We start from the raw sequence: 10724 nt of genomic DNA, 5'->3' as shown, positions 1-10724 counted from the left end.
CCCATTTAGGCGCCCCTTGCCCCTGCCTACGGGGACCCTGCACAGGTAAAGCTTGCGGGGGACCACTCCCTGAAAGGAAAAACGGGCGAGAAAGAGTAGACGGAGCCCAAGCAAGTCCACTTGTCAAGGGTCGCTTTATTGTATTGCAAGCTTTCCTTATATACAGTTTGTATTTAGAAGGGGTTGAAGAAGTTGGTCAAAGGTTACAGCATTCTTATGGGTATGGTGGGGGGGGACTGAGCAATTCAGCAATGTGACTGACTGCCAGATGTTCCAAGAGATTACTGCATGACTTACTTTTCCGAGAACTGTTTGCAAGGGGAAGAGAAAAATAACCTTGCCATAAATTCTTTCTCAAGGTTACTAGTGTAGGCAGAATGTCCTGCTTAAGTCAACTGTTTGTAGAGCCATATTATATTTTTTGGTAATGAATTTTGTTTCTCCAGCTCCCGACAGGGAACAACATGGATTATGAGACATCTCTGGGAGCTAGAGAGTAATGGTCATGAAACATAAACAAATACATATAGTCTGTCTCAGCCATCCAGCAGTCATCAATGAGTGACATACATAAACACACCCAAATAATTTGTAATGTGGTAATAAAATAGAAAAATACTTGTTGATAAATTCCCACAGTGAAATATTATATGACAACAAAAATGAATAAGTTGCTGATACATTTGTATGTGAACATTCTAATGTAACACTACATTATGAAAACTTGCAGGTATACAGCACAATGCATGATTCATTTATATGAAGTTCTAAATAGAGGAAAACACCTGTTTTGTGAAACATCAGTATAATGCTTATTTAGATACCAGGAAATCTGTGAAGGACTCATAAAATTTATAGAAAGAAGCTGGGGTTTAGGCTCTTCCTGTTTGTATTGACCTTAATTTCTTTATAATTGTCACTATGTGTAAAGAATATCATGTATACTTCATATATAGGTGCCTTATATGAGATGCAGTTTATGAAAATAGTATATTTTCGAGGCTGGAGAGATGGTGCAGTGGTTAAGAACACTGTTCTTGCAGAAAACCTGGGTTCAAATTCCAGCACCTACATGGCAGCTAACAACTGTCCATAACTCCAGTTCCAAAGGATCCGACAGCCTCTTCTGTCCTCCATGGGCATTGCACAACACGGGTGCATTTACTTACTTGCAGGCAATACACGCATACACATAAAATAAAAATAATGAATAAAATATTTTTAAAAATAGTATATTTTCATTCTTCACTAAAACAATGTTCCTTAAACAATGTTCCTTTTAAAAACTCACATTTGATGTGTGGGCTAGTGTACAATTCCATAATACCAGAAGACAATCATTACCAAGTAAAATACTGGGTATGGTATTGGAGTAAATCTTTATTGAAATAGTGAAAGGGAGAGAAGCAAAGAGTACAGACAGGCACAAAACTTTGCCAAGCAGACTTCATAAATGCTTCTGTGTGTAATGGAAAACATACTTTCAGAACAGTGTTTCTCTACCAGGCATCTGGAATTTCTCAAGGGCCCTGGCCCATCAGTGGTTAAATGGGGAACTTTTCACCCTGCAGAACTATGAGCTAGTTAGCTATTTTAAAAGGCTCTACAGTTGGCCAGGTTTGGTGGCAGATGACTTTAGTCTCAGCACAGAGGAAGTCTCAGACAGGTAGATATCGTGAGATCAAGACCAGTCTGGTCTACATAGTGATTTCCAAGCCTTTTGGGGATTCAGGGAGACCCTATCTTAAGCTTCTTTAGGCAACATATGGAGACTATTACAGAGTTCCACAACTGGTCGAACACAGAGAATATGTGTCTGTAAGACACTTAACACTAAGTGACAAATCTTCAATGCAACCTCTACACCTAGGATGAATGTATCTCTCACCTCTCACCAGAATGTTTCCTTATGCAACAGATGGTGATTAACACAGAAATCCACAATTGGTCAATCTGAATAGAACAGCTATTTCAAACCTCTGCCTTCAAAGGCTCAAGATAATTGTCAAAGAGGAGGTACAAAATTATAAGAGCCAGTGGTAGATGACCATAAGGAAACAGTCTTCCTTACTCACAGCAATGGTGAGATAGCATATGCAAGACCTATACAAGCTCAAATCAGACAAAAATCCCAGCATAGACATGGGGAATTTGGCAAGAAATCCCAACCCAACCTAAGGAAATTTTGGAAATTGATGGGTGATGGGAGAGGGAAAGATAATGCACAAATGGGTCTCCTGGTGGGCCCAGTGGACTGGTCCTCACTGAAGGATATTTGGGGACACAAATCAGACTCTATAGTTTATATACATATATGTATGTTATATAGTTTAGATATATATGAGAGTACATTAATTTAGGTTGTGAGTACAGATATGGAAATGAAAGAGGATCTAAATAACATCAAACATATATTGCATTAAATTACAACAATTCATTAAAATAATAAAATTAAATACAAATACAAAAACCAAAACCAAACAAAAAAACAAAAAGCTCTCCACATTAACTTGATTCTTCCATTAAATTATTTCCCAAAAGTTTACTTAATGGGAGACCAAGTCCTCAGTCCCATTGAACTATCTTTTTGTTTCACCAATTTATTCTACTATAAGTGAAGACACCCATGAGTCTTTGAGTCTCCAGATTTTGATAAATAAATATGTTAGATATTCCTCACATTTAAGCAAACTTCACACCTTAACTCGGGTCACACTGACTATGTCACATATTGGTTATTTTTTGGAGCAAAATAATGAAAGAAAAAAGTCCTATTAAACAATCCAGACTTCACTGATAATAAGTAACTGAAACAAAAAGTGGGGTATATGTTTTAGCTGAAACAGATGTTTGGATTATACAAAACAAAAATAAAACCAAGATTCCATATTTGGACCTCCCATAAATTCTAAGGATTTCCAGTAGCAGATGGCATCCCATTCAATCGTATAAAATTGAAAAGTTTGTCCTCACACTGTAAATTAACAGGTTGATTACAACTATGCACACAGGGATTAATACATTTAAAATATCCTTTCTGGGGAAGGCAGAAAGATTCTTGCACAGAGTTATATAAGAGTGATCAGGTGTTTCTTTCTGTTTCTTAAATTGAAAAGTCAGTATAAATTAACAGTTTTCGCTAAATAAGGATTAACATTCTAGGATTTAGCTCAAGGTGATTAACTACAAATCTCACTTTTTCTAAGGAGTCATTTGTCATAAGGCAAAATGCCACTATTTGTGCATGTATGTCATCTCACTGTGTATTTCCTTTATCACAATATTGACAGGCAGAGAAATGATATATTTTGACTAAAAACTCATATTGTTCCTTAGCTAACAAGTCAAATGATATTAAAAGAATAATATATAGAAGCCATATAAAACCAGCATTTATTCTTTGTATTATACCATGTATTTCTCTTTCCCATGAAACTATTTCTAATTATAAGAGAAAGCAGAGAATTATGTGTTCATTATATTGACTCAATGAAGGGAATTTACTTCATTTTTCAGTGTGTTTCATATTATGAAAGCCACATTATGAAAAGTTGCATTTCACTGAGGAAGATTAGGCAATTATATAAAAAGTTATTTGTTTCCCCATAAGAATGACACCTTTCTTTAGGTTGTAACAGTAAGGGTATTCTGCCAAACAGAGATGTCATATAAACATAAATATTACTGAGTTTAAATTGCAAGCTATTAGGGAGCTGGAGAGATGGCACAACAGTTAAGAGCAATGGTTCTTCTTACAGAAGACCTGAGTTCAAATCCCAGCACCCACATGACAGCTAACTACCATCCTTAATGCCAACAGGGGATCCAACATCCTCTTCTGTCCTCTACAGGCACTGCATGACGTGGGTACACTTACATAGGTGCAAGGCATGACACTCATACACATGAAAAATTAAAATATCAGACTATTAGGGGTGGAACCCAGCTCCATATATTTGTAAGAAATGGCTAGCTGGTTCTTATAATTAGCTGTGTTAAGCTTGCCTCAATGTATTTGATACCTGACTATTATACTTTTAGTACAGAAAACAAGAAGCCACTCAGCCATAGCATTTCCCCTGTATCCTTTTAAATTATTTAAGGTTATTTAAGGTGATCATTCTGTAATATCTCTTCTACATGATACAAATTGTTTCTGAATTTATTGTCATGGCACATTATTTTTGTTAAGAATGCTATTGACAGCTGATCACTGCTGGGTAATGGAGAGTTGATCTTCTTTAAGGGAGTGACAGTGGACACGGTGAACGGGCTCCAGTGGATTAACTCACACCAAGGACCATCTGGGCACACACGCTTGACACAATAGGTCTTAACATATATGACAAAATTCATGAAGTTCCCTGAGTAGGCTATGAGGGGTTCAGATAGGAAAGGAAAGACTAAATATGATTAAAATGTGTTGTACAAAATGCAGAAAAACTCAATAAAAAGATATTTAAAATACTACCAAAAGGTATAGGTATGATTAAAATGTGTTGTACAAAATGCAGAAAAACTCAATAAAAAGATATGTAAAATACTACCAAAAGGTATAGGATGCACACACACACACACACACACACACACACAGAGACCATATACATTTTTTTCAAATATATATAATGCTATAATAAATATCTTTGTGTGTAAAAAAGAATAATAATATTCTTTTCAACAAGATGGGTAGTATTCACTCAGCTTTTATTTTTTTTTAAATACCTTGGGTCACACTGACTATGGAAGGTGAGGTGGACATGAATGCTCAGAAAGGAGCTAATTGAGTAAATGAAGAGACACCACTCTAGGAAGCCATGCCTTCCTTCCAGGTATGAGAGATTACAGCATGACTTCCCTCATGAGTGCAACTGGTAGAGAAAAAAAAATCCAAAATACATTCAAAATGGCATTTTATCCCAAATTATTGACTTGTGATTAATCAACAAAATACTTCCTTCTGCTTTGAGTTAAAAAGTCCAGTAACTACCACAACTTGCATAGTCAGTCTTATAAGAAGATGCTGTACCAGGACAGAGCTTCTTCATCACTTCTAGCATAGGCCAAACAATTACTGAATCATCTTTTAAAAAAATATATTTTATTTATTATTTTTATTTTATGTGTATTAGTGTATTGCCTGCATGTGTATAAGTGCACACCTGGCGTGCAGTGTCTGCTGAGGTCAGAAAGCATCATATTACAGAGAGTTGTTAGCTGCCATGTGGGTGCTGAGAGTTGAACAGGGGTCCTCTGTAAAAGTGAGCAATATTCTTAACCGCTGAGCTATCGCTCTAGCCCCTCAATTCTCAATAAGCTTTGCACCTTTCTTTTTTTTTTATCTTTTTAAGACGGTCTACCTGTATCTCCAGCTGGCCTGGAATTCACTATGTAGACCAGGCTGGCCTCAAACTCACAGAGATCCACCTGCATCTGCTTTCCTTGTACTGGGATTAAAAGCATGCACAACCACACCCAGCTTCATTTTTCAAATTTATTTATTCATTTTTATTTATGTGGGTAAGTATTTTACCTGCATGTATGTAAACGCACCTATGTGTGTAATTTGCACAGATGCCAGAGAGGGCATCATATCCCCTTAAAATGGAGTTACGGCTGGTTGTGAGCTGTCATGTGGGTGCTGAGGACTGAATTCAGGTTGTCTGGAAGAGCAGCCAGTGCTCTTAACTACTGAGCCATCTCCCCAGCCCCTTACTGAACTGTTTGATTCTAATAAATCTTCTTTATTTTCCAATAGTAAATCCATATACAGATAACTAATTATCACATGCATCTACTATGCCTTTGTCTTTTGGCATTTTCTTGAATCAACATAAAACTGACACTATACTAAGGTGAATTAAGTAGAAGCACAAGAGGTGGAATAATTGCAATAGTGAGCCTACATTTGAGTTTCAGATTAAGACAAATTATACAATAATATGATTATAAATTCTGCAAGTCATGTGGATATATTGTACTTTAAAAAAATTCTTGTAAGTGTGCAGCCCAAAACTAGACAAACATACGTTTACGTCTGAGGACAGGACTACTTTAGAAAGATTTTATGTGTTACTAAAAAGAACTACTTTTATGAAGGTAATAATAGCGTGATTGTTTAATAATGCAATTTCAACAATTTTTGTTAAATTTAGCAGGATCTTCTAATGAATAGTTTTAATCTTTCCATGGCAATAACGATGAAAACCTTTTCCATTATTTTCTCAGCTTACTAATATTTACTCATAAATTTTATTGGATTGTAACACATTTTGTTTTGGGAAGAAAGTTCTTCAGCATTATTATATTAGTCACTTTTGGTTATTGCATTAACTGTTTTATGTTTATGGGAATTTAATTTTTTCACTTTCAACTTGTATGTTACTAAAATTTTAATGTGATGGTTGAAATTAATTACACACACACAAATGCACATATAGAATAATTGGGACTGATTGTGAGAGCTACAGGAATAAATTAATTTTCTCTTTGAGAAATTTTGCAATATTTGTTTAGAAATAATTCAGTGATTTTTTATGTGGTATTTTTAATATGTGAACTCTCCCTAAGATATCATCAAAGATTGACTTGATAAATTATTAGTCTTTGGTATTGTCAGTCACTTGTGGTCTCCTCTGAAAATAGTTTATCTACTTTTGTGAGTTTAACATTTTTTAATATTTTTATATAAACAGCAGAGAATTGGATTTTTTGCCATGCTTGATGTCTTAAACATAGAAATAATATAGCGGAATCATCAAGTGACAATGTATTAGTGTTGTCCAAATATACTTGTATCTTATAATGTCATACAAAATTTGCAAACTGCCCTTGCTTCTTAAAAACCATTAGGGTTTTTTATCAGCTGAGACAGGCAGGATATCAAAATGATATTCAGATCTTTGTCAAGAACACATACAGTAGATTCCTAATTCTCATCCAAACAACATATTTAGAAAGTCCACAAAGCAAAATGCATCTCAGTTGCTAGTTCCAATTTGTGCAGTATCAGTGCAAATTAATTTGATTTACTTCAGTTACCTGAATTTATACCCAAAGACATCATTGTAAATCACTTGGAATCAGATAAAAGTGACTCCAGTTCATTGAAGGCAGAATCATTCAGACCAATTTACCAAAGAGAAAAGTCTCAGATAGTCATTCTGAAGCACTGGCAGAAATTTTTCCATAACAAATATTAAGGTAGGCCCTAAATCTATCAAATAAAAAGATAAAATGCTATTAACTTGGTTTTTAATCCTAATTATTTTTCTAACAATAAATATCAACTCAAGATATCCAGACTCATTTTAGGAAAATGAAAGATAAGAATTGAAAATGAAAATTTAGTAAGTGGATCTATCTCATAAATATTTTACAAGGTAGCTGCATACAGGAGCCATTGACAAAGACCATGGACACAGAAAGGCAGCCACAGAGAGATGCCACTGGACAGGAACAGAAATGCAAACCTGGGTAACACAGTCAGGCTTCCTTAATTTTAAACCTAACAGTACAATCCTTTGCTCCATTATAGTAGTGCCTTTTACCCACTGCTCAAATGAATTGTATCAAATATAAACACTTCCTGTAGTAATACATGTGTTCCAGTTTTCATTCTAGTATATCACAGCATTTTTATTTAACATGTCCCTTATGAATGAATAACACTTAATCTCTCTTTGCTTCTTCCCTTGTATATAAAATGACATTAGCGGTACTTAGTTCCTTAGTAAGTGCTAACTACACAATCACCATTATTATTTGAACCTACAATTTCTATTGATAACAAAGAAGAATGAAAACTTTTCAAAAACCTTTAAAACCATGTAACAATAACAACACCTTATTTTCTTCTACAGAGAAAAGAACTGGATAGCATACTTAAATTTAAAAAATTATTTCACTTGTTTTTTATTTTATATGTATGCTATTACCTGCATGTGTGTAAGTGCACCTGTGTCATGCAATGCATGCAGAGGTCAGAGAAGGGCATCAGACCCCCTGGAATTGGTGTTAAGGACAGTTTGATGTCCATGTGGATGGTGGGAATAACACCCTGGTCCTCTGAAAGAGCAGTCAGTGCTTTTAACTGCTAAGACTTCTCTCCAACTCAAGCATAAATTTTTAAATGCAGTAAATGAAGACATAATTGCTATACTAGGGCTCCCAAGCTTCAATAAGGACAGACTTGAGGTTACACATAAAACGAAAGGCAGACATGCACTAGCTAATGTCACAAAAACATGGATCTGAAAAGAAACGAAATAGTATCAAGAAAAGTTCTTAAAATCATCATTTGCTAAATCACACCTGCATTCCTTAACATTTGGAGCAAATTCTAAATTTTTCATATACTTTCCTTTTAAGTAAGGCCATTGCTATTGGTTCTTCACATGTATTGCTTCTCAAAGACACTAAATCTTAATTAGTAGGTAAATTTTTGTCTTAGTATTTAAATTAGACACTGTTAAAGAGAATTTGTATCTTTATACAAAGACAGATGAAGTACTGAGTCTTTTGAGGGAAGGCTTCCACACATTTAGAGATATATTATATTGATAACTGTTTCAAATTTAAATATATTGCAATTAGATATCTATGAACACCAAGAGAGTTAAAATATCATAAGAACTGGCAGATTGCAAGGGAGTAAAGTATATTGTCACATTTATTAAACTAAGAATGAAGTTTCATAATTTTCTATGTTGTAGCAAACAAAGAAGTGGATGTAAGATTTGAAGATCTTAAATCAACTAAATGGGTTAAAACACATGACTGTCTGATTCCACTGAGCTGTGTGGCCTTTTCTCTTATATATACCCAGGAAATGAAAATGCTACAAAGACAACAGGAAGAGTTGAAAAAAAAATTATGAGCAAGGGGAGAATTTCCATTGAGTAGGAGAAGTTGAGAAGTACCAGAACACTTGAAATGAAATCATACGATATTAGAGATAGAGAACATACATGACAATGGGTTGATGAACACTGTGGTCACATCTAAACAAAGACAAACAAAAACACCAACAACTCCAAATATATATAAATGTAAATTTACCAATTCAAAACACATAGTGCACTATATATTTGTTTATAAAGCTTATTGAAAATAGTGCCACTAATTTTTTTTATAAATGAAACAGAAAACTTTCATCGAAAAAGAACAACTGTCCCCCAAAGCTGAAAGTCACATAAAAAGCTATTCTCAACATTATTTTTCACTTAAGAGTAAACTTTAACTGCTTTCCCATTAAGATCCGACACAAAGCATCAACTTCTACTCTGCTTCTTTCAGCACAGGGTAAAATTCACAGCACATTCAATCTGTCAAAACCAGGGAATGAGAAACTGATTTTTTAAACAGAGAAATACTCATCTTTATTTATAGATGATGTGATCACATAGACGTAATATTCCAAAGAGCCTGATAAATAAAACTAAGATCAATAATTGGCTGTCAATTACAACGTATAAAATCAAAATGTGAAAATTAATGGAATTTCAATATATTGTCATTGAGACATTGTAAATTGAAATTAAATGAAAAATGGCACTAACCAAAGTATCAAAACTTACAAATAGTTACAGATAAATCTTACAAGAGCTATGCTAGATTCTTTGCTCCAAACTGCAAGATATTTGTAAAATAAATGAAGTAAATTCTTATGAATTGAGAGAGATGATGTGTGTACAAATTAGAAGAGTATTTTTGAGATTTCAGCTCTGTAAAATACATTTCATTTATAGTATCTGTCAACATCATGTTATTTTTCTTTTTCTGGTAAAGCAACAAGTCAACTAGGTGAGATAGATATATGGCTCAGGACTTAGGAACACAGGCTGCTCTTGTAGAGGACCTGGGTTTAGATCCCAGCACCCACATGACAGTTAACAATTGTCCAGAGCTCCATTTCCAGGGGATCTTGCACATTCTTCTAGCTGCTAGCATTGCACACGCATGGCATGCACTTACATACATGCATGGAAATAAATGAATAACTACATAAATAAGTAAATAATAAATAGAAATATCAGGAGAGAACGATAATAGAAAATTGGGGGCACAGTGAAGGGATGGCTCAGCAATTAAAAGCACTGGCTGCTCTTTTAGAGGACCCACGTTAGATTCCCAGCACTCACATGGCAGTTAATCACCATCCAGTAACTCCATTTCTAGGGAATCCACCCCCCATGTCTGATCTCCACAGGTATTGCAGGAAGTGGGTGCACTTACATACATTCAGGCAAAACACTCATACACATAAAATAAAAATAAATAAACAGATAATAATAAATTAATTAATTAATTAAATAATGGCATATAGAATTTGGAAGGTCATAAAGAGAAATTGTGGATAAGTTCATCAAATTGACAATTAATGGACTGGAAACAATGGTCTCATGAATTTTTGGTGCCCAACAGATACTATCAAGTGAAGAGAAAATAAAAACTTAAAAGGCAGAATTGAAAAAAATACCCACAGAAAATTAGAATTCTGAAGCGAGGGTGGATTAGAATTTATCTCGGCATGACTCTGCTCAGGAGAATAGTTAGAGAACCAGGCTGCAAAGTATGCTGTGAGGGAGCAGCAAGAACATGGGGAATCAAGGAAGAGGGGACGGGAAAGTTATAAAGGATGCAAACGGAAAGCAGCCATAAGAAAGTCAAAAACAACTCCAGGTTCATCCCCAGCATCTGAAGGACAGACAGCCAAGTCATGGCAG

Source organism: Nannospalax galili, unplaced genomic scaffold (genome assembly GCF_000622305.1).
Source record: "Nannospalax galili isolate Female #2095 unplaced genomic scaffold, S.galili_v1.0 scaffold96, whole genome shotgun sequence".
Classification (NCBI taxonomy): Eukaryota; Metazoa; Chordata; class Mammalia; order Rodentia; family Spalacidae; genus Nannospalax; species Nannospalax galili.
The sequence above is the reverse complement of the archived record's forward strand: the minus strand, read 5'-3'. Positions refer to the sequence as shown.